At 37.3% G+C, this 25800-nt stretch overlaps 1 protein-coding gene and 1 non-coding gene across 2 annotated transcripts in view; one reads left to right on the plus strand and one right to left on the minus strand.

Moving 5' to 3' along the window:
- The window catches only part of OPRK1 (opioid receptor kappa 1), a 204248-nt gene that overhangs the window by 133227 nt on the left and 45221 nt on the right, over nucleotides 1–25800 (minus strand). The window lies entirely within an intron of this gene.
- LOC126021553 (U6 spliceosomal RNA) lies at nucleotides 10490–10595 on the plus strand. The gene has a single exon (XR_007500059.1). It is a non-coding gene; the product is annotated as a U6 spliceosomal RNA (small nuclear RNA).

Genomic DNA, 25800 nt, shown 5'->3' on the forward strand with positions numbered 1-25800 from the left:
AGAACCCTTCTTTGTGGTGTCAGTGTTTGCCATGTTAGGATAAACAACAAAATAGAACAGATCACCCTAAGGGCCAGAGACATAGAACAGCAGGCAGGATGCTTGCCTTGCACATAGCTAACCTTGGTTTTTTTCTTGGTACTCCATATGGTCCTCTGCCAAGACTGATCCCTGAGAGCAGAGCCGGAGTAAAGCCTGTGCATCATCAAAGTGTCCCCTCTCCCCCGTAGATCACTTTAACCAGAAATGTTCAGCTGTAAAGAAACACAACAAATTATGAACTAAATAACTGTTTATTGACTTAAAGTTTTGTTAAGGAACTGAAGGCGATAGTAAAGGGTATGACGCAGCTTTGTAGAGATCTGGCCCAGATTTGCTCCCTGGTACCAAAAAAAAAAAAAAAAAGCATACCCCAAACAGGACTCTGTTTGTCGACCTCCTTCCATAGCTATCAATTTATTTTCAGTTTGGCTGAAAATTACATGATATGATTCTCCTATTTACATATACAAATGGTAGCTCTTTGTACCAAGGATAAAGCACAAATTTCTTCATAGTAATGTTCCCAGCCTGTAACACATAATAATGTATATTTCATATTATATTATATTATATTACATACTCTAATATATGATATTACATATTTCAATATGTAATAAGCATAGTAATGTCCTCATCCTCCTTTGTCTCACATTACTTTCTTCCCATCCAAGAAAACTTTACTATTGACTGACATTCATCCTTATAATCTCATTATATTTGACAATTTTGGATCAGAACCAGGCAGATGGCTCATCTTAGAAAATTCATCTCTTCCCTGCTTCTCAGCACTAGGCCAAGATCAAGTAGTACTATCTGCCCTAAACCTACCAGATTATTTCCTTTTGTATACTAATTTCAAATCTTTTTAAAATAATTTATTCAATTGTATGGCAGTTTATGTAACTTATTTACCTACCAGACTAAGCTAAGTGAAATCTTCTACCTATTAGATTTTGGTTCCCCAGGATCTGACATATTAATATGGGCCCTTCGGAATATTTATTAAATGAGTGAGTGAATAAAAAAGCTTACCTTATGCTGTCATTAGGCTTTTATGTTCAGAAAGGTAATTATAGTTAAGTTTTCTCACAATATTGGCCACAATAATTTTTCTCACATTTATTGGTCACAATAAAAATTATTAAAATTTTTTTCACTTAATTCATGTAATTATTTTTTACCTTGTTTCCTTTTAAATTGTAGTCTAGGTAACACAGCTACAATTGTGGTAGCTATTTGTGGGTTTGATGTACATCTGAATACACCATCACTGCCACCAAAGTGCGAAGTCTTCCCCAGAGTTCTAATTTCTCCTCTACTCTGCTTCGTGCTTCTTTCACCCCTCTACTCATTTCGCTGTTTTGTAATCTCATCAGTATATTTGGTCTGTTCTCTTGTTTTAATTCATTATATACCATAGGTCAAAAATATAATCAATAATTAATTTTTTCTCTCCCTGAACTTCTTTTTGACAAATGTGAATTACAAGTCTTTCACAGTTATATTTAAGATGCATAGCGACAGTGAATTAGGGCCATTCCCACCACCTGTGTTGTCCTCCTTCCACCCCTGTTCCCAGCATGCATCCCAGACCTCCTCCCTTTTCCCCCTGGACTGCTAGTGTAACAGGTCCAGTTTATATATAGCTTGGATACACACACACACACACACACACACACACACACACACACACACACACACACACACATATATATATATATATATATATATATATATATATATATATATATATATATATATATGGAGAGAGAGAGAGAGAGAATCATTGGGTACCATGATTCTGCTGTGGTTGACTTTGGATTTACTGTTTAGGTCTGATTATTTTTTATTTCCACTCAATGTTCATGTGACTGTTTGCTCCCTCTGAACTTTTTAACTTTCTGCTCCATTTAAGTTATGGCACATTTCAAGATTTCATCTTTTCTTATAGCTGCATAATATTTTGTTGTGTAAGTAGATCGTTGTGTATCTATACTTTTGTTCACAACTGAGGGCTAAATAGAATGTATGAGAAAAAAAGGTAAAATGGTGAGAAAACAGGAACCTGAAACCTGGTGCTGATGTCGAAATCCAGAGGCAAGGTTCCTATGACTGCTTTATTTGTTTGTTTTTCCAGAAGAACCTATCCCCTGTCATAAATTCACCATTGTTTATTGTTTACCCAATATACCGAGACCTTCTGCTGTGTAAAAGCTTAGCCTGGTTGAACTGGGACAGTTACACACATGATCAAAGAATGCTGTTCTTCTGCTCCTTAATTATGGTTTAGTTCAAAGTAATAAATTCAAATATTAAGGAAGTCAAAGCTCATTCTACAAGCTATTACCTCCTGATTCCATACTTTTTCTCTTTCATCTGTCTTATTCTCTTAATCATCCACAGTGCCTCTGCTTCAATCCTTCTTGCTGGGGCTGATCCCAGAACAATTTTGTGGGGACAGTTTGGGTTTTTTGCATATCCTGGCCATACTTAATGTTGCAATAAATATGTATGTATGTATCCTTTTTGTGTGTGTGTGGTTTGGGGGTCACACCCGGCAGTGCTCAGGGGTTACTCCTGGCTCCATGCTCAGAAATTGCTTCTGGCAGGCACGGGGGACCATATGGGACGCTGGGATTCGAACCGATGACCTTCTGCATGAAAGGCAAATGCCTTACCTCCATGCTATCTCTCCAGCCCCTGTATGTCTCCTTTTTAATTGTGCTTGTATTGTTGTGTTAGAAGCCAAGAAGCAGAATCACTGGTTTGTATGGACACTCTAAACATAGTATTTTGAGTATCCTTTATTTTAATTTTATAAGGGCTGAACTAGTTAATGTCCCTTACTAAGACTCAAAATAGTCTACCCATCTTTCAGAAATATAATCTGATGTAGCAATAAAGAAATTTTCTTTTTTCAGCAAATGTATAAATATACTTAATCACAAATATACCTTTTGAATATAATTCTACTGAGCTGAGCCAAGCTCTTCTATAAATAGTTGTCCTTTTAGGAAGAAAAGCAGTTTTTAAATCTATTAATATACAATATAAATTATCTGACAAGGTCTCTTAGACATGAAATTCATGAACTCTATTCGATTCCATCTACTTACTGAGAGAATTCTTTCCTTAGAATGAGAAATTTACTTACATTGATTATTTTACTATTGTACCTGTTTTTGTAATTGGAAAAACTTTATCCCAGTTAATTATATGCATTTGTTTCTATCTTTCATCCTTTGACATTTATTGAAAAATTGTTCATTATGTGAATTAGGATTGTGTTTCTTTTCTTTTACTTTTATTTTTAAATTTATGTTTTTATTTTGATCAAAGTGGATTACAAATCATTCACAGTAGTATTTTAGGTACATAGTGATATTGAATCAGGGGCGTTCCCACCACCAATATTGTCCCCCCTCAACCTCTGTTCCCAGCATATATTACAAAACACATCACTTAATGAATGTAAAAATGTTATGGTTGTCCGCTTCTTAAGAGGATTCATAAATTAGTCATGCTTTAACAAAGTAAGAATTTCAGGATCCGGAGTGATAGCACAGCTGTAGGGTGTTTGCCTTGCATGTGGACGATCCGGGAGGGATCCATGACGGACCTGGGTTCAATTCCCATCATCCCATATGGTCCCACAAGCCTGCAAGGAAAGATTCCTGACCACAGATCCAAAAGTAACCCCTGAGCGCTGCTGGGTGTGACCCAAAAACAAAACAAAGAATTTCAGGGACAATCATCTGACCATACTTCAGGTATGCTGGTTTGGGGGCTGATATCGCCAGGGCTTTGGGGGGCGAGTGCAGGGTATCCTCAACCACCCCATATCTTCTTTCTTTCAGTAAGTCTAGCAGCTGTAATCTTGCCCATATCACAATCTCCATGTTCAAACCCAGCCAGCTCCATAAATTCATTCTTTTCTCAAACAAGATGTAAACCGAGAGATGAACGATTACTACTACACTGGCTCATGCAGCATAAATCTGGCCCTCTTGGGAGGAGAGGGTGAGCCAAACGCCTGTCCAACCAAAGCCATGCTTGCTGTTTCCATCACCCAGAACCAACATTTCCCCAGTGGCCTTGCCTCATCACTGACCCACTAGGATCCCCTTCAGGGACACCAGTTTGACAACTTCAGTTACACTGGTTTGGGGACTGATATCACCAGGGCTCATGGAGCAAGTGTGGGCACCTTCCCCCAAATATTCCTTTTCCAGGAGGCCTGACAACTGAGAACATGCCCCTAAAAGTCATGAACAACTAACAATAAGAGCTTACTAACCCTTCTTCCATTGTATTAATGATTTCATTGAACTACAATGATTTTTCACAAATGTGCTTGCTACTGTACTTTTTCTTTATTCTTTCATTTTTTTCCAATTTTCTTTCTTTTTTCAATAATGTTGCTTTCACTTATCTGAAAACAAACGTATTATGATTAACTATATCAGCAATGTAATGCATTTTCTTCAAATAATTAAAAATTAGCATCCATTTTATTAAATCTAAAAAAATAAGAATTTTTCCAAAACTCATATTTTTCACAGTTGTGTTTAAGGCATATAGTGACAGTGAATTAGGACCATTCCCACCACCAGTGTTGATCTTCCTCCATCATAGTTCTCAGCATGCGTTCCATACCTCCACCTTTATCCCCCTAGACTATTAGTGTTACAGGTCCTTTTTGTGTTTAGCTTATTATAGTTTGGGTCTCTTGATTCTATTGTCATTGAATTTGGCTTGGGTATTTTGTTTTGACCATTTTGTTTTTCACTCAATGCTCCTAAAACCACTTGGTCCCTGGGTTCCATTCACTTCTTTTTTTCCTTTTCTAATAGTTTGTAGGAAGACATAAAAATATGAAGCAGAACAAAGTAATTTATGTTCTGAGGTTCTATTAAAAAGGTACAAACCCCTATCTAGAATATAAAAATACATTTTTAAAGGGAGGGCAGATGTGGCAAGGTTTTTTATGTTTTTGGTTTTTTTATGGGATTTTGGGTGTTTTTTGTGGGGGGTTGTTATTTTTGCATGGGTACAGTAAATGTTGGAGAAATTAGAAAGAAAATGTTCTTGTACTAAGAGACACAGGGTGTCTCTACTCATGAAGCATACTATCATAAGACCAACTTCAAGTTCCAGGCATGTTAGTTGTCCAACCCCAAGGTCTTTCTTTATGTTTCCAGGAAAAGTCCTACTCAGTCAAGGTTGTCATAGTCAGTCTTCTGTAATTAGAGATTTTGTTTTTTGCACAGATCCTAAGATGAAGCTGGGTGTCACAGAGTGTCTTCTGATTTCATCTCAGTATCAGGTAGAGAGAGAGGTAGGGCAATCTGCCATTAGATCGAGTTGTTGCTAAGTTCTCTTGTCATCAGGGTGTCATGTGAATCTACTCTGGAGCAAGTTGGCATTAAGGCCTCCCCGGGGAGAGTTTGATTCCTGGTGCTGGTTCAGGAACGATATTTTTAAATATTCATATTATTTAAATTATATTATTAGAGAAAAATCAAATTAAGCATTGAATATGCCTGTTGGCTAATTATTTGGGTTAGAGTTTTATGTCTAATTTCTCACAGATTTATTTCATTATATATAAACTAATTTTATATTAAATTTTATTTATTTTGCAAAAAGTTTTTCTGCAATCAGCCTTTAAGTTTTGTTTTTTATAATAGCATGGCAATGATGTTTGAGCTTATAGTATTCATGTACAAATTTACTTCACCCCAACATGGCTAAAGTGTTTTCTACCCTGACCCCTTCCTGATTTTACCTCTGGCTTTCCTTCCTATATCCACATTCCACTATTTTTTATGAACTGTTATGGTTTTGTTACAGACTATTACTATACTTATCTTTGGTAGATAGAGAATTAAATAAAAAACAAATATAAAATGATAATAAAACATGGGGTTAGAGAGCTGAGAGTGCCGGTTGGGATTGGGGAAACATTAGTTGTGTGTTAATTATGCTTTTATAGTTAACAGTACTTTTATGTTGGCAATAAGACATATTCTCTTTTCTTAAAATGTTTAAATACAAAATTGCAGCTGAAATAGGTTATTTATTCAAAATAGCAGTGCTTCTCAAGTTTATCATTTATATTATTATATGGTTTCCAAAAATGCTATATTACTTATTAGGATCTACAACTATACTTTGACTTAATCTCATTTATAAAATTGCATAGTTAAGATTAAATAAAGTTATCTGTATGTTATAAACTGAACATGAAAATAAAACTAGTGGGATAAGAAAACTTTTGTAAGTCCAAACTACCAGAAGTGGTAGTGCCAAGATGAATTTTTTTTTTTTTTTTTTGGTTTTTGGGCCACATCCGGCAGTGCTCAGGAGTTACTCCTGGCTGTCTGCTCAGAAATAGCTCCTGGCAGGCACGGGGGACCATATGGGACACCGGGATTTGAACCAACCACCTTTGGTCCTGGATCGGCTGCTTGCAAGGCAAGCGCCGCTGTGCTATCTCTCCGGGCCCGCCAAGATGAAATTTTTATTCTATACCCAACATGTTTTAGTCACAGTCATGCTAAAATAGTTTTTTAGTTGGAAATCTGTCTCTTTTACAGTACATTCTCCACAGTTCACAATAATTCATCTGGCAAGTAGTAGCTTTTACGTAATTTTAGAAGGCTATATTTTAAAGATGAAAGATCATTTGAAACAAAACTAAATTGTTTTCTTAAACATATAGTTAGTAATTTTACACTTTTTCTAAGACAAGTAGTATGAATATTCTGGAGAAGAAAACAAATATATCGATTTATATGCATGGTAAATATAAGAATACATAGTAAATCTAAAATAAAGTCAAGTCACTTCCTTGAAGGTAAGGGAGCTATTAAGGGCAATTGAGTACAAAAGAATCAGAAAACAATCTCATCACTTTCAGTGATGGCAATGATAATGATTGCAATTGTAGTTATGATGGCTTTGGTAATAGCTACAATAAATTATAACATAAAATATTTAAATTCAGGAATTAATAATGTTGCTAGCAAAAATCCATGGCTCACATAATAAATGTATATAATCCTAACTGAGAAATATTCTTGGAGGAGAAAGAGGACAGTTGTTAACTTTAAGTACAAGGGACTAACAAATATTTTTTCAGACATAACAAGGAAAGTTCAGGTGAAGGAATCTCAAAAGCACATATTTCTCCCTCTTAGATTAATTATAACTTTGCTGCTACATCCAGGGAGAGCAAAAATCTGTCAGCATTTCTATGTGGAGGCTAGCCCAATACACTGCAAAGCAGAACTTTGTCCGTTGCTTTAAAACACACGGACCCTCTACTCCTCTCCTACCTCTAAGAAGCCTAAAGTAGCCTCCAACCCAAAGGAACAACCCTTTCCACTTGATAGGTTTAATTAAGTCATTTGTCTACACCATGTAACAATTCTCTTTTGCAAACTTCCACTTTCACATTCAGATTTGGGTTGGGGGTAAAAATATATTTTCCCACTTTTGGTTTTGGCACTAGTGATATATGCATAGATATCTGCCCAGTACTTTCCTAACTTACAGACACCACAGATCCGAGCACGTTTGTTATGTGGTTACTTTCATACTTGATAAACTGTTATACTTCGCATCAATACAATTATTTTAGCTTTCAAAAGACAAGTATCTGAAATAAGACCCGAATCTATAAAGTTTATTGAGGAAAATATAGGCAGAACACTCCAAGACCAATATATCAAAAAAGTCTTCAAGGATAGAACACCAATGGCAAGAATTTTAGCATCAAACTAAAAAAAATGAGACTATATCAAACTAAAAAGTTTCTGCATGGCAAAAGAAACCCTACTTAATACTAGAAGACAGTTAACAGAAAGGGAAACAAAATCTTTGCACTAACACGTCAGATAAAGAGCTGATATCTAGAATATACAAAGCACTCAGAAAGCTGAGCCTCCAAAAATCTAATAAAGCCATAGAAAAATGGGGAGAGGAAATAAATAGACACTTCTCCAATGAAGACCAAAAGATAGCCAACAGACACATGAAAAAATGCTCTCCTTCACTCATCATTAGGGAAATCTAAATCAAGACAACAATGAGGTACTGCCTTACACCAGTGAGGATGGCTCACATCGAAAACAATGGAAACAACTTCTGTTGGCAGAATGTGGTATAAAAGGAACTCTCATCCACTGCTGGTGGGAATGGCCCCTAGCCCAACCCCTTTGGAAAACAGTCTGGAGAGTGCTCAGTAAACTCAGAATTGAGTTTTTGAAATTTGGGACTTTGGCTTAGATGACCTTAGCTTTGGACACCCAGATGTGCCCGGTGGAGAAACTGCAGCGGCAGTGGCAAAATCTTCCAAAAAATTGCCCGAAGGGCATAAGTGATGGAAAGCTCCTGATCAGGCCAAAAGTGGCTCCTACTGGGACCCACCCTCCACATCAGGATAGTGAAAAGGCACAAGCGGATCCAGCTGCAGGGGCTGGGACCTCATGGAAGTGAAGCCACGTGGAAGAAGACCAGCTTCTGGACAAATGGCTTTAGGTGAAGGGATAAAATGGAAAGCCCACACATTTTACAGGTCTGGACAATTGGTGTTGTGATGGAATAAAATTAGGCAGTGGTGTAAACATTTTTAAAAAGGGCAGAAATAACAGTAAAGCCCAACTGAAAGATCTGAGTTAGAACCATCTGCATCTAACTTTAATCTAAGTCATTTTCTTGCTGATTTAAATGTGCTTTATTGTTTTCCATAGTTAATGTTTCCAATGGCATAATGTTTTACTGTGTATTTTAATGTACTAGCCTGTTTTCAAAAAGTATGGTCTGTATATATGCTTTTGGACTTTATGTGTAGGGAAATATTAATAGGAACATGAAAGTTCCAGGATAAAGTGCTTGATTTTAAATAGCATTAAGAGGTATAGGAACTAGAAGTTCCTGGATAGTGCTTGGTAGAAAGCATTAAAAAAATTTAAGTTATAGGTGTATGGTGTATTTTGCAGAAAAGTTATGTTTTTGGAAAAGGCTAATGTGTTAATTTTTCACTATACTTTGTGGCTATGGGAATATTAACCGCCTTTGGCAATAGTTGGAATCCGGGAAAACAAGGAATAACTTATGCTCTTTTTTTTATTTTTAAAAGGGGGGGGCAGATGTAACCCCACCCCACATTCTTCGTGTAACCTTACCTACAAGAAAGACCTTCCCATTTCTGGGAGGGGTCTTGGGGAGGTTACAAAAGGTTTGGCCTCAGGGGCAAAGGGGGATTTTGCATGGATGGACTTGGAGAAGGAACAGGAGGAGAAATGACTGAAACAAGTTAGAATGCAGGGCTGAATAAGGATCCAGTGTAAATGGTTATGATAGGCCACACATGTTGGCCAGGGCAAATAAAGATGTTATCTCCTAAGGAAAGCCTGCCTGTAGAGTGGATTTTCTCCTTGCTGCCACCCTGAACCACCAGCTGGTAGACCAGCCAGTGGTAGACCCACCAGCTGGTGGGGGTTGGAGACACGTGGTGCTGGAATGGCAGAGAAAGGCCCTTCCATTCATCCCATAACCATACAGCTCCATCCAAAGGGCCTCCTTAATTATTTAATGCTACATCTGGTGCACAAATTCTGATTTGAATTCTGGACCCAAGAGTACAGTGATCATGGTGAGATTTCTGTTCTTCAGTTTGATCTTGGCTCTTTTCAGCTGCAGTGAGCCCAAAACCTTGGGCCACCGCATGGAGCCATTTTCAAAGATGGCCGAGACCCCTTCAGGGAACAGAAGGGCCAATGAAATAGGGGAGTTGAAAACTTGGATCACCCCCATCCGAGGCCCAGGAATGAAACTTGGTTGCAGAAAACCCTTTTCCAAAGACCTGGGCCTCCTCAAAGACTGATGGAGGGCCTTGATTGGAAACAGACCAGAAAGAAAAAGTTCATCTAAATGGACTGATTTTCTGATCAGACTTGGATTTTGAATTTTGAAACTTCGGATTTTGGCTTAGATGACCGTAGCTTTGAACATCAATATGCAGGGCCAACACGGCAAAGAGCTGCACTTCCAAATTCTGCCGGGGAAGGGGGGGGGGCAAATAAGAAGCTTGTGAAGACAGCAGCTGCAGCAGCGGCCAGGACCACTCTCAGCGAAAAGCTGTGCCGAGACTGTTCCACCCCTCCTGATGCAGCCGCTTTGGTCTGGCTCCTGCCATTCTGATGGGCAAAAAAGCGGCCAGAGGTAGCAGGTGCATGGACCCAGCCCTGAACCCAGCGGTGGGGGCTGGAACTCCATGGAAGTGAAGCCATGTGGAAGAAGCCCAGCATCTGGACAAATGGTTTTAGGTGAAAGGATAAAATGGGAAGCCCACAGATTTTACACAAAGTCTGGACAATTGGTGTTGGTGATGGGATAAAATTAGGTAGTGGTATAAAAATTTTAAAGAAGGGGAGAAATAGTGCTCGCTTCGGCAGCACATATACTAAAATTAGAATGATACAGAGAAGATTAGCATGGCCCCTGCCAAGGATGACGCGCAAATTCGTGAAGTGTTCCATATTTTTTAAAAAAAAAAAGGGGGGGGCAGGGGGAAATAACAGTGAAGCCCAACTAAGAAATTTCATTTCAAACCGTCTGCATCTAACTTTGTTTCAGATGTATCTCTTGATTTAAGTCATTTTCTTGCTTTTTTATTTTTTTATTTTTGTTTTCCATAGTTAGTATTGCCAAATACATAATGTTTTACTGTGTATTTTGATGTAGTAGCCTGTTTTTAAAATGTATGTTCTGTATAAATAATCTTGTAATTGTATAGAAAAAGGTTATATAGAAACATGAAAGTTCCAGGATAAAACGCTTGATTTTAAATAGTATTAAAAGGTATAGGAAGTAGGAAGTTCCAGAATAGTGCTTGGTAGAAAGCATTAAGAAAATTTTAAGTTACAGGTGTATGGTGTATTTTGCAGAAAAATTATGTTTGGGGAAAAGGGTAATATGTTAGTTTTCACTTTAAAACTTGTTGCTTTGTTTGGCTATAGGCAGAAGCTGGGAAAACAAAAGATAACTTATGCTCTTTTGTTTTTATTTAAAAAAGGGGGGCAGATGCAACCCCACCCCACATTCTTCCTGTAACCTTACCTACAAGAAAGACCCTCCCATTTCTGGGAGAGGTTTTGGGGAGGTTACAAAAGGTTTGGCCTCAGGGGCAAAAAGGGGATTTGCATGGATGTAGGATGAAGGAGGAAGCAGGAGGAGATCTCTGAGGGACAAGGTACAATGCAGGGCTGAATAGGAATCCAGAATAAATGGATGGATCTACAAAATATCATGTTAAATGAAGTAAGCCAGAAGATGAAAGATAAACAGAATGATAGCACTTTTCTGAAGTACCTAGAATATGCACCATATATACATGTAATACTCCATGAACAACTCCAATAGTTTAACAGGATAGAAACTTCAAACACTTTAATTATCAACATTTGCTGGGGAGTAGTGTCCAAAACAAGTGGAAGAGGAGCAACACAAAGTCTTGACTACATATTATACCATAAAGAAACCAGCAACAGCAGAAACAACAGCGTAGAGAGAACAGGTATGTAATCAGTCTTTTACTACAAAGACCAATAATAATGTCTTAAGGATCTTATACAGGATTACAGGTAAAGAATACGATGGGATATCAGTAACTCCAGTGGAAGCATTTCATAACAATATGTTTTAATGCCTTAATCTTACTATATTTCAAATAACCTCTCAGCTTTTCTGTCCACGCAGGGGTCTCAAACTCAATTTGCCTGGGAGCCTCAGGAGGCAAAGTCAGGGTGATCCTTGAGTGCAAAGTCAGTAGTAAGCCTTGAACATTGGGGGGTGTGACCCAAACAACTAAACAAAACAGAACAATAAAAGATTCCTCTAGGGCAGGGCCACAAAATGTTGTATGGAGGGCCGTTTGAGGCCCGCAGGCCACGAGTTTGAGACCCCTGGTCCACAGGGTTTCTTCGATACAAAGGGTGGACAACCTGAGTTGACACCTCAGTGCCCAGTCACACTAACTACCATACTCAGTTTGCATTATAAAATGCCTTGATAAAACATTTAACATACCCTTTATCTCTAGGTTATGCCCTCTATTAGGACCTGAAGCATGTGACCAGCCAGACCACTGAAGCAGGTAACTGTGACCCACAGACTTTATTATAGGACCTACTCATCGAACACGTTTAAGCAAACTATCATGACAGGGCAGAATGTATCCTGGGACCAATAAAAACGCCCTAGTTGGCTCGGAGAGAAAGCACAGCGCAAGCAGCCAATCCAGGACCAAAGGTGGTTGGTTCGAATCTCGGTGTCCCATATGGTCCCCCATGCCTGCCAGGAGCTATTTCTGAGCAGACAGCCAGGAGTAACCCCTGAGCACAGCTGGGTGTGGCCCAAAAACCAAAAAAAAAAAAAAAAAGCCCTAGTCTAGGGTTTGACCTACGATCTGTACAACAATCAAGGTCTCTAATTCCAGAGGTCTGACTGAGACAACTGCAACTGAATGAGTCCTCTGGAAATATAATGAAAGACTCTATCTCAGGCTTCATCCTAGGATCAGCGCAATGACCAAGACCACTAACTACAGAAAACTGATTAAAACAACAGTAAAGGAACAGAATTCTAGAAACGTAAAGAAAGACCTCTTCATAAGCTCTATTCCTTGACCTGTGTAAATACCAAGAGCTCTAGAGATAGAGGTCTGATTTTATCACCCATGATGGAGCAGATGTCTTTCATACACCACAAAAGGACCTACGGAAGAGAAAATGAACATGCAAGGAGTCTGTAGTTACTCCCCATGACAATATACTTCAAGGGCGAAGAAACCCTGTATCTCTTAGGCCAAGGAAATTCCCACTCTAATTTTCCCAATATTTACTGTGCCTATGTGGCAAAAAAAAAAAAAAAGAAGCACAAAATAATTTCATGTATTTATTTATCTATGTTTTTGCTTTTTATTTTGTTGTTGTTGTTGTTTTTAGTTTTTTCTTCACTCCGTTTTGTTTTTATTTCAGGACCGTGGTTATTATGTGGTGCTTGTCTTTATTGCTGTAGTGCTCATTGAATTTTTTGTTGGTTTTTTTCTTTTTTTATTGTAGTGGTGCTTCCCTTCCTTTTTCCCTTTCTTCCCTCAAACTGATGTTGAGAGCCGCTAAGGACTCTGCCCATTTTTGGCATGTTTGATTTTTACCCACTTTATTGCTTTTCTTTTCTTCAATCAGAACTACATAACTTGAACCATCTTGTTCTGCCTCACAAATTGAGGGGGAAATAATGGAGGGTACCAAGACCAAACAGTTGTATGATCACTAAGTAGCAATAAAAATGATTGGACTTAAACACCAAATCCAATGCCAACGACAAAAGAATCAATACCCAAACTACAACAAACTAGACACAGAGGGGACCTCTTATACTAGCAGCCCCGGGGGGTAAGGGAAGGGGATATGGGATGTAAGCTGGGAACAAGGGTGGAGGGAAGACAACTTTGGTGATGGGAATCCCCCGATTCAATGTTAATATATATCTAAAATATTACTGTGAAAGATATGTAATCCACTTTGGTCAAAATAAAAATTATATATATATAAGCCAAGTATTTTACATGCATTTTACATATGTGACAATTCTGTATGGACACCAAATATAGATTAAACAACAATTTTAGAGACATGTTGATTATTTTTTAAATAGCAAAATGACAATGAATCTATAACTACAATTTAAGGCATATCAGCATATTTAAAAATAAAGAAATAAAGTTCTAATGCAGGTCACAGCTTATTTTTTATTTTTTTAAATGTCCTTCATACCTACATACAATCTAGAGGCTGTATGCTATAATTTTCACTAAATGAATTGTTATGTGTCTTGTTAATGGAACCAAGAATTCTGGGAGCTGAGACTTGACAATTTCAAACAATTAAAAATGACAAGGCAAAAAGATCTGAACAGACAGTTTTGATGGAACCACACACAGGATCATATTAAGATTTAACATATTAAAAAATACAAGACAGAAAATCCCCAAGCCTCAGGCCATCCTGAGTAAATTGATTTCAGGACTAAAAAATTCGAGATTTACACAGAATGGAGCAGACAAATTCCCCTCTCTTAAGAGAATACCAGCGGCCACCACATGGGATCTCCTCTGACTTATTACAAACAGCCCAGTTCCACAGTTCCTAAAGCATTAGCAAAGTTCATATTTCATCATATTTTATAGGGTGAATAGCCCATGCACAGAAGATTTAATAGGATATTTAGAAGTAGCCCTCAGAAAGATCTAGGCACTGTTATCCCAACTCTATGATTCTTTCTAATAGAGAAAAAAGGAAAAAAATAAGAAAGGAAAAAAGTTATAAAATATCTCTTATGCATTATATGTTTAATGTTAAACCAGGTTAAGGTCTCGATGGAGTGAAAAGAGCAAAAAGAGACTTCTAAAAGTATTCTTGAAGATTATTATTCAGACTCTGGAGATGAAATGTTATTTAGCCACATTACTTCAAAGTTTTACAAGGAACAGACCATCATATTGTAGAATTGACTTAATCACCAACACCCTCCATGCTGTCTTGAGACAGACCTTATTACTCTTTATATGTTACCTATAATTTTCTTCTAATATACATTTTCTAACCCAAACCTGATTATATGGGCTTACAGAACAAGCTCATCGCCTTTTTTCTGATTCCTAACACTGGAACAAGCCAATTTTTAATTCTGTACCAACCCTTGTTTTTTTGTAATTAATTTTCAAGCCATGAGCACCTACACTTGGATTAACTACAATGATATGTCTGGAGTGAGACTTTAAAATACTTCACGTGTCAAAGAAGAAATATTTTACCTTCAAAAAATGTTTTTTTTTTAAAGTACAAACCTGCCACGCCATGACATAAGACACCTCCAGATGTATCTGCAGATTTTCCTGGAGCAATGACCTGATAATCCCCAAGAAATATTTTAGCCATTAGGCCCGTTGCTGGATGTTAATTATACCCACTATGTGGATTACTGGCAATGTTTCTGAAATTCATGACATGATAACGACATTACATTTTCTTATTATTTGGCACATTCTCTCCCTTGCAAAATTACAGGCCAAAATATGGCCTCACTCAATGACTCTACTCAGGGAAATGTTCAGCACCACAAGTCCAGAGTTTCCCCTCTGGCCAAATAAATCTGCATTTCTAAAGCAAATTGGTTAACTAAAATGCAAACCCCCTTCACCTTATGTTACTTCCTCCCTTTTAGCTCCTGATTTTTTCACCTGTATTGGCTAGTCTTTGATATGTATATTTTAGGGCCTGCTGTCCTGTGTCCCTTCTTCTAAGACTCCTGCCTTCATCAGCTCGGAAATGCTTTTTATACCTGAAACTGGGATGATTATGGGGTTACTGGGTAAATATATTACCAACATGGAAGAGTAAATTTGTCTCACATCTATTGAAGAAGCGGGTCCCCATACAATTTATTTTGTGTGATTTCATTATTTCATATTTCATATTTTGCCACCAGTGCAACCCACTCTCCCGAAGTGAGTTTATTGAAATCCCACTGATGCTGTAGGACAGAAGCTGCCTACAACAAACATCATCTTTTCCTCTAAGAAGTAGAAAAATGAAGCCTATAGTACAATGGGTTTCTCCTTTAATGATGTAAATACCCATGCCAGCATAAGCTTGTTACTATATAAATAAAAGGATGCTCAAGCTTAGAGAGATTTGGTATTCAATCCAGACACTTCAATCTCTCATGTATTTTAAAAATGGTATCTTTTGTTTTGTCCCAGAAAGGATTTAATTTAATCTAAAAGTAGATTTAAAATATTGACTGATGATATAATTCAAAACAAAAGACAAAAAAAAAGAGAGAGAGAAAGAAAAACAATGTTCCAGACAAAACAAAAGGCAGAATAAAGCTAAATTTGGCCCCTAGAATTCTGAGCACAATTATATTCAAAAGCTTTTGCTAAAATCCCTAAGAAATAAACTTATAATATCCTCAGAGCATAGATACAAAAACCTGCCTGGAGAAATTAATTGTTTTGTTTTGCACTACTATGATTTATAATGCTGTACATGTAATGTTCCAATATCATACCTTCAACCAGAGTGTCTGCTTTTATGCACCACTGTCTTAAGGTCTCCTCCCTCTACCCACTTTCTTCCCACTCCTTGCCTTTGGAAAGGTTCTATAAACCATTTTTTTAGGTTCTACTTCTTTGATGATTATTATTTTCCTACCATGTTTAACCCATTATAACCCACATATGAAGCAGATTATTCTGTATCTATCACTTTCCTTCTGACTTATTTTACTCGTTTTGACAAGCTACAAATCCATTTGCCTAACAGAAAATTGCATGATTTTATCTTTTCTTACAGCAGACTAACATTCCATTGTGTTTACACATCATAGTTTCTTTTCCCAGTCACCTTTTCTTTGGATATTGGCTGCTTCTAAATTTTCTCTATTATGAAACATACTGCAATGAACATATCCCTCGATTATTACAAGTGTCCATCTTTGTCCTTTATAACTTTTCTTTCTTTCTTTTTTTTATTTGGTTTTTGGGACACACCGGGCAGCACTCAGGATACTGGTCGGTGCTCAGAAATCGCTCCCAGTAAGCTTGGAGGCCCATATGCGATGCCAGACATTGAACCCAGGTCTGTCCTGGGTCGTCTTTGTGCATGGCAAATGCCCTACCGCTCTGCTATTGCTTGAGCCCCCTTTATAACTTTTCTAAGTCTAAAGTTTGTGTCATCTGATATTAATATGACCACTCCAGGTTTTTATAAGGGAGTTGTTTGCTTGAGTGATTGTCCTCCAAACTTGATTTTGCATATATGTTTGTTCTGACTATTCAGATGTGTTTCTTGAAGGCAGCAGAATGTTAAATTCAGCTTTTTTGATTTATGTTGCCACTCTGTGTCTCTTAACTATTGGTGCATTTAGTCCATTGACATTGAGAGAATTAATTGTAATGGGATTTAGTCTCATCTTGATGTAGGACTTTGGTGTGTCTATTAGTCTGTCTTATCTTAATGTCAACTTTTCAATTTTTCTTTTTTCTCCCCCTCCCCTCAATTTTTCCTTTAAGGCTGGTTTTATGTCTGTAAGTTTCTGAGCTGTTTTTTTATCCATGAAATTATGTACACTTCCTTGAAACCTGAATGTGAGTCTGAATGGCTTCAGTATTCTAGGTGAAGCATTCATTTTGATGAATTTTGTCACTATATCCCACCAATGTCTTGACAGTTTCTTGTGACAGGTCTGCTGTAAATCTTAAAGATTCTCTTTTAAATGTAATTTCCCTTTTTGATCTTGCTGCTTTCCGTATTCTATCCCTGTTTGTGGGATTTGTCATTGTGACTAAGTGTCTTGGAGTGCTTTTCTTTGGGTCTCTTTGAATTGGTACTCTTAGGGCATGCTGGATTTGATTGCATTCAGTCTTCAGCTCTGGAAAGTTTTCTGCAATGATGTCCTTGACTGTTGATTCTTCATGGGGATTTTTTTTTGGGGGGTGGGTGGTCACACCCGGCAGAGCTCAGGGGTTACTCCTGACTCCACACTCAGAAATTGCTCCTGGCAGGCTCGAGAGATGGGATGCTGGGATTTGAACCAATGACCTGCTACATAAAAGGCAAATGCCTTACCTCCATGCTATCTCTCTGGCCGACTTCATGGGGATTTTCTTCTTTGGTTCTTTGGGTCTTTAATAGTTCTTATATTGTTTCTGTTGAGTTTATCAAAGACTTCTATTTTTTTTATTGTCTTATAGTTTGTTTTAAGGCTCTTTTGCAATCTCTTCTGTTGTATAAAGTTGTTATGCATCTGATCTTCCAGCTCACTGATTTGGTCCTCTATTGATGTCACTCTATTGAAGAGGCTTTCTAGTGAGGTTTTCATTTCTCCTACTGTGTTTTCAGTCCTGCTATTTTAGTTTGGAGTTTTCTCTTTTCTATTTTTTTATGTTCTCCTGATTCTTGTTCGTGATTCATTCAGATCACTCCATGCTGAGTCCTATGAACATTCTCCTTATTGCTTCTCCAAATTCCTTTTCTAAGAGGCCAAATAAGTGGTCAGCACTTCTAAGGTCACTAGAGCTGCCATCTTCATTCTCTGTGTAGAGTGAAAGCCTGCGTTGTTTCCCATTGTCAAACTTCTAATGTGGTGTTTTCTACACATTGTGCTGGAGTTCATTGGCTAGGAGATGTGAAAAGCTGCAAAGAGAAGTGAAGTGTCCACACTCCTCTGGCTCCATCCTTTATTGGCAAAGACTGCTCAGCTCTGCTGTCGTGCCCTCAGCAACTGTTCTGCATGGAATGGTTCACAGCCCAGCACACAGCAGAGCCAGAAGTAAAACTCTTACTGTTTGCAGAAGACATGTTACTATATTTAGAGAATTCTAAAGCCTAAAAGATGCACCGTGTCACCCTGACTTGAACATAGGATCTGTACAAAAAACAGAATCTCTAACTACAAAAACCTGACTTCAACAATCATGATTGTGAAGAACTTTTATTGGGACCACAGAGACAGACTTTGGGGTAAGATTACTTAGTATAGCAGGAGCCTGTAGTTGGTCTCATGGCAGAATGCTTCATAATTAAAGTCTCTCTGTTTTAGTCCAAAGACTTGTCCTTTCTACATTCCTCATATTTTGATGTGTCTATGCAAACAACACCAACTGCCACTAACATACTTTTTTATTGTCCTTTTTATTTCTTATCTTTTAAATTGGTGCTCCTGCCTTTTTCATAAAATCTTAGGACATGGTTTATTTCTTTTTCTACATATTCCAGCATTTTTCTATAAAACTAAGAATGAAATAAAGAAAGGCTGGGTGCCAGGGGCCTAGTGGTTGGTCTTGGATGCATTGGTGAGAAAATAAATAAGGATAGAATTAAATATTTGAGCCAAAATCAATGATAATAAAAATCAAGGGACCTAAACTTTAATGATCTAAACTTAAAGAGATCTGTTATACTGGCAGACCAAGGGGCAAATGTGGTGGTATAGGATGCACTCTGGGTCCATTGATGGAGGGAGGTCAACACTGGTAATGGGGATGGTCCTGATTCACTCTATATCTGAAATTCAACTATAAAGGACTCTGTAGGTTACAATTGTTTCAATAAAATAAAATTTAAAAAGGAAAATACCTAAAGACTCTACCAAAGAACTTCTAGAAGCAATAGATTTAATATCAAAGTAGCAATTTATAAAATTAATATGCAAAAATTAATGGCCTTCTTATATACAAATAATTATAGAGAAGAAATAGACATTTTACAACATTCCATTTACAATAGTGCCACACAAGTTCAAGTTCCTTGGCATCTATTTAAATAAAGAGGTGACAGACCTATACAAAGAAAACAAAAAACACTGCTTCAAGAAATAAAAGAAAATTAGAGGAAATGGATAGACAAAGTTCATGGCTTTATTTTTCCTAAAAGCTGCTTAATATTTCATTGTGGAGATGTATCACAGTTTTCTGTACTTAATGTCTTAAATATCCCACCATTAGAATTTACTGAGGGTCTTCAGAAATATTTATTTGACCTCATCTTTGAGAAAGTCATGGAGTTTGGATTTTCCAACATGATTAAAAATTCTAGCTCTGCTTAGCATGTTTTTGTCCTATTGAGCACTTCTCTATAAAGATAATCAAGTAAGAAATTTATAGATTTTCAGGAGCATAGTTATAAAGCATTTACCCAGGACTGGGCAAATTGTTTTCACAAAACAAAGAAAACAAAATAATGTGATAACTAGTGATTGTTTGAAAATAGATATTATTCAGATAAAAATAGGGAGGTATAATGCAATCCACCATTATTATGCAATAAGAACAAAAAAAAAGTAAAGGATTAAAGCACCTTGTGGAAAAACCAGCAGACTGAATTTAAACTTAACTGAGTTCTAGAACCAGAAAGATAACCTAGGAATCAGGGGTCACATATTGTTTGAACTGATAGAGTGGCCCAATAGGCAGCAGCACAGCCTGGCATGAGCAGTCTGGCATAACCAGACCCTAGGTTTGAACCATTCAGTCAAGTTGGCCAAGATAAAACCCCTGAGTGCTGCAGACGGGTTAGCGTTGCTAAGCAGAACCTTCGTGGGGTCTGGAAACCTTTCACGGAGAGAGAAGCGGGAGCACAAGTGGACGAATATGAAATATGAAATAAATGAGACCACACAAAATACATTGTATGGGGACTCACGTCCAAGAGACAAGAGACAAATTTATTTTTCCGCCGATGACGTTTTATAAGCACAAGTTCTGGAATGCAGGGTGTCGTCAGGGAGAACAAAAGAGTGGGAGATGTTCCAGAGAAAATACAGTGAGGGACCAAGCCTTAAATTTACGTGTTAGAAGATCATTCTTCAGGTTAGAAAGAACTCTGCTGGAGGGCAGTGAAACCCAGAACTAGAGGTGTTTATGGTTTAGCAAAAAGCAGGTTTTTCAAGATACCAGAAGGAAAGAGACAGAGATATTTTTTATGTCTATGTAGTAGCCACAAAATAGATTTTAGGGGGGACGAAAATAATTGTTTATTATCATAGAGCTAGACTCAGAAAAACAAGCTGTTGGCGCCAGGTTATACGAACTAGCCAGCAGGGACCTTTTGGCGGGCTTTTGGTACGGACATTTCTTTGTCTATAGAAGAGCTGAGGCTGGATTTCTATCGTGGTCAAATAGAGAGAAAAATGTAATGTTACAGCCATGTTGGAATTACTGCCAATGATCCACGCAAAGGGTCAAATGATTGACTTCGCTAAGCGGGCCTTTTGGCAAATAATTCTTTTAGAGGAAAGCTCTGCACCAGGGAAGGGAAAAACCACGTCTGGTGCGTGCTTTCCTTAAATGGGAGGTAACACCTGAGCATTCCTTTTGATGTTCTATAATAAATCAATTTGAGTTCACTAATAGTCTTTGCTATCTAAGAAGTTGTTTGTGGAAGAATTTTAACATCTTATTCAATATAAACAATAGATTGTGTTATAGATATCCAATGAAATACTCTTCAACTGTTTTAAATGATATTTTAAGAAAGAAAAATAATATAGAAGATGGTGTTTTGTATGCAGTGAGTGCCAGGCTGATCCCCTGATACCTCATATAGCCCCCAAATACCATCATGACCTTCGAACCAGGAGCACTGAGTACTACAGGATAGACCAAAAGTAAATAAGCAGGAAATTTGCCTTCTGTTACAAAATTATATTGAAGTGCCTTACTAAGTTGAGTAAGTCAATAATAAATTTAAAATAGATATTACTCGAATGTAGTATATTTTTTTAAAATTAGGTAATAATACCAATTAAAACAACCTGTTAAGACTCTGATGGAACAACTGAGATTATATAAGCAGTGAGGAAATCAAAGAAAAAGGTTCTATAGACTACAGTGGAAATAATTAAAAGCACTATAGTAGTGGGTACAATATGATGGCATGGTACAGTCAAAACATATTAGCACTTACACCCTTGTAAACTAATGTTATCCCAACAAATTAATAATTTTTAAAAATTTTGAAATGAATGAGCAATGAATAAAAATTTATAAGTGCTAAATAACACCAAAAATGCAAGTTAACTCTAAATAAGTTCTCAAAAATTGTGTGGATCTAAAGGATAACCATGCATGGAATTTTTATTGTAAATCCAAAGAGACATTTATACATTAGAGCCTACACTGCTTTCTCTGTCATCAGGACTGAAAACAAATGTTGCATAGCAGGTTGTCTGCAGAAGCATCAAGTCTCTGGAGAGCTGTGAGTAATCTCTGTCTGAGTAAAGTCTGGCAGCAAACACTTTAATGGACTAATCTAATTATTTTAATCTTCACCCTTTGCGTGTTCTCTAATTGTTGAATACAGGCTATGTATCCTTAGAAAATAATTGGAAAGATTGATCTTTCTAGGTGGGTATGGAAAGGTATAACATTTAGGAAAAAAATTTTTTGAGATAAAGTTTATTTAGCAGTTACATGTACCTTTTGTTTTCCTTTCCTTATAGTCAGCTATAACAGAAGAGATAGCAGAGCAGTTAGGGAACTTGTTTTGCATGCTGCTGACCTGGGTTCTATCCCTGAAATCCCACATTCTCCCTAGTGTCCAGCTAGGCATGATATCTGAATGCAGAGTTATCAGTAAGTCCTGAGAACCTTTTGGTGTGACCCAAAAGAAACAAAGAACCATTAGTAATCTGTACTGTGATTTCCCTATCCAAATTCTAGTTCCCATTCTCATCATTCAATTGATCCCTTTGCCTAATTTTTTCTCTTCTGCCTTGTAACAGTCATCATTATATGATAAATATTTCATCATCATAGTCATCATATCTCAAAATATGAGAGCTTAGGTTTGCTTCATTGTTTTTCATTGTCTATGTTTCTGGTGCTGGCTTTATATGTTGACAAATATATATTCTATGGCTTGTTCACCATCACAAGTCTGTCAATCACAATATAACTGATTCCTTTACCCATTTTGTATGCTCTTCACTTTCCTGGTAATCCATATTTTGTTGTCAGGGGTTTTGTGGTTGTTGTTGTTGTTGTTGTTGTTGTTGTTTGGTTGGCTTTTATAACCTTCATAGATGAGTAAAATAATATATCTGTCTTTATATGTTTATTTCTTCTTGTGTAATATCCGCCAGGTCTTTCCATATACTTTCTTCAATTGTTATATCATGATGTATGAGATAAATAGTATTAGGATTTAAGTAAGCTTGTCATTTCAGTGAAGATGCATGATTTGAATAAATCAGCAAGTGACCCAACTGTGTAAACTAAATCTTAATTCCTTAGGCATTATTTAAATTAGGTGATCCCATCTGTCAAATTTGCATGTCCTTGAGAATAGTACTGCCATCACTACTCACACCTGGAAAATCTGTACAGATAACAAGGGCAGATACCAGAGAGCTCTCTGGAGAATTTTCCTCCTTATCTCTACTTATAGGATTTTCTCCCCCTTTCAGTGCCTGAGAACAGCGGAGGGTGAAGGAACCTAAAGCAGAGATGCCTTGAGGATTAAGAAAACAAGACAGATATTTAAAAAAAAAATGTAGAAATGGATTCAAGAGGCTTGAACTGAGAGCTCTGACTGTCCTCCACACATACAATATTTATTGCTAGTGATAACAGAGAGAGAACAACATTCTTGGTCAGGTTCCTAATTCTTAATTCATCTAAACTTTTACATATCAAAGGTAACTAGGACAGCTGTTGCAGAATTCTCTGGAATGTATCTATGTCATAAAATTTTCTCTGGGGGAGGTAGCAAGGATATGAGTAGTTACAAAACCCTCGCAATGAGGACATTCCCTAGAGGTGCTGGCATTCTGGGAAATAAGGTTCTCTTCTAAATATACTATATTTTTTAACTAAGCATAACTATTTTATAAATGTATGAATAGCCAACATTAAATTTCCAAAGTAAACCTCATCACTTCTAGAAGTGCTTTTACCCTGATAAATACCAAACCCTCTTTTCCAGGCCTATACAATCACAGGACTTCAGCTCTTCCTCACCTTGTGTGTTATGCCTATTGTCAGACATCTCGACTCCTCAACCAAACTTAAAATTTTCCATGTCAAGGCTGGTGGATTAGAATGGTACCTGGGAGCCCTGATGGAGGGAACTTGACACTGGTGGTTGAATTGGTGCTGAAAATTTTTTTTAAATCCTGGTGCTTTAATAATGTTAAACTTATTTAATTTAAAGAAGGGAGGTTTTTTGGTTTTGTTTTTTGTTTTGTTTTTCTTTTTTTCTTTTTTATTTTTTTAGTTTGGGGCATCATGCAGTGCTCAGGGCTTACTCCTGGTTCTGCACAGAGATCGCTACATGAGGGGCTTGGAGGATCATGTAAGGCTCTGGGATCAAACCTGGGTCATCCACGTGCAAGGCAAGTGCCCTAATTGTTGCACAATCACTGTGTCCCAGAAGCAAATCCTTTTTAAAGGTAGTGTCTATATTCTGTTACTCATATAGGTCTCACTGTGTATTGCAGTTTTTCAGTAAATGTCACAAATCAATAGTCAAAAAAATTTAATCCAAAACAGGAAAGTCAAGCTACAGAACAGAAGGAAGTGAGTTTGCATCTAGGAATGATACTGGAGGATCTTGGGGAAGAGGGCGAATAATTCAAGAAAGCAGAAGAATTTGTAACAGCAAACTTGATCTAGAAAGCAGATAATAGCCACTTTCTTCTTTCTTTTTCTTTCTTTTTTCTTTCTCTTTCTTCTTTTTTTCTTTTCTTCCTTCCTTCCTTTCTTTTTTCTTTCTTTTTCTTTCTTTTCTTTCTTTCTTTCTTTCTTTCTTTCCTTTTTTCTTTCTTTCCTTTTTTCTTTCCTTTCCTTTCCTTTCTGTTCCTTTCCTTTCTTCTTTCCTTTCTTCTTTCCTCTCCTCTCCTCTCCTCTCCTCTCCTCTCCCCTCCTCTCCCCTCCTCTCCCCTCCCCTCCCCTCCCCTCCCCTCCCCTCCCCTCTCCCCTCCCCTCCCTTCCCTTCCCTTCCCTTCCCTTCCCTTCCCTTTCCTTTCCTTTCCTTTCCTTTCCTTTCCTTTCTTTTCCTTTCCTTTCCATTTTTCTTTTCCTTTCCTTTCCTTTCCTTTCCATTTTCCTTTTCCTTTCCTTTTCCTTTCCTTTCCTTTCCTTTCCTTTCCTTTCCTTGCCTTTCCTTTTTTCCTTTTCTTTCCTTTTTCCTTTCCTTTCCTTTCCATTTTCCTTTTCCTTTTCTTTCCTTTCCATTTTCCTTTTCCTTTCCTTTCCTTTCCATTTTCCTTTTCCTTTCCTTTCCTTTCCTTCCCTTCCCTTCCTTTCCTTTCCTTTTTCCTTTCCTTTCCTTTCTCCTTTCCTTTCTTTTCCTTTCCTTTCCTTTCCTTTCCATTTTCCTTTTCCTTTCCTTTCCTTTCCTTTCCTTTCCTTTCCTTTCCTTTTTTCTTTCCTTTCCTTTCCTTTCCAATTTCCTTTTCCTTTCCTTTCCTTTTTTCTTTCCTTTCCTTTCCTTTTTCCTTTCCTTTTTTCTTTCCTTTCCTTTCCTTTCCTTTTCCCTTTCCATTTTCCTTTTCCTTTCCTTCCCTTTCCTTTTCTTTTTCCTTTCCTTTCCTTTTTCCTTTCTTTCCTTTCCCTTCCCCTTCCTCACTTTTTCCCTCCCTCCTTCCCTCCCTTCCTCCCTTCCTTCCCTCCCTCCTTCCTTCTCTCCTTCCCTTCCTTCCTCCCTCCCTCTGACCTTCTATGAGGTATTGTCCAGCCAGAACCCGCAGCCTCTCCTGTGTTCTGTTTATCTTGCCCATCTTGAACCTTTTATAAAATTAAACTTTATGGTAGATATCAAGCATTAGGATCACTGGATCATGTGGGGGACTTTATTCTTAATTTTTTTGCGGTAACAACTAGACAGAAGATTACCTAAAGTACTAAAAAACTAAAATACTAAAACTAAAATTTAAAAATTTATCAGTTAGAGTCTAATTGAGGAATATAGGAAATCTGGGACTATTGGTAGAGGAATGGGTCACAGGTTGGTGGCAGTGGAGATGAGAGCACTGTATGCCTATAATATAACACTATAATAAACAGTTTGTAAACAAAAATGCCTACCTTTAAAAAAGCAATTAAAGTTTTTAAGCTTCACAGATAAATTTTAACCACACACTGTCCTCAAAACACATTTTTTTCTGATTTCCTTCCTACACTTC

This window comes from Suncus etruscus, chromosome 10 (assembly GCF_024139225.1).
Source record: "Suncus etruscus isolate mSunEtr1 chromosome 10, mSunEtr1.pri.cur, whole genome shotgun sequence".
Taxonomy (NCBI): Eukaryota; Metazoa; Chordata; class Mammalia; order Eulipotyphla; family Soricidae; genus Suncus; species Suncus etruscus.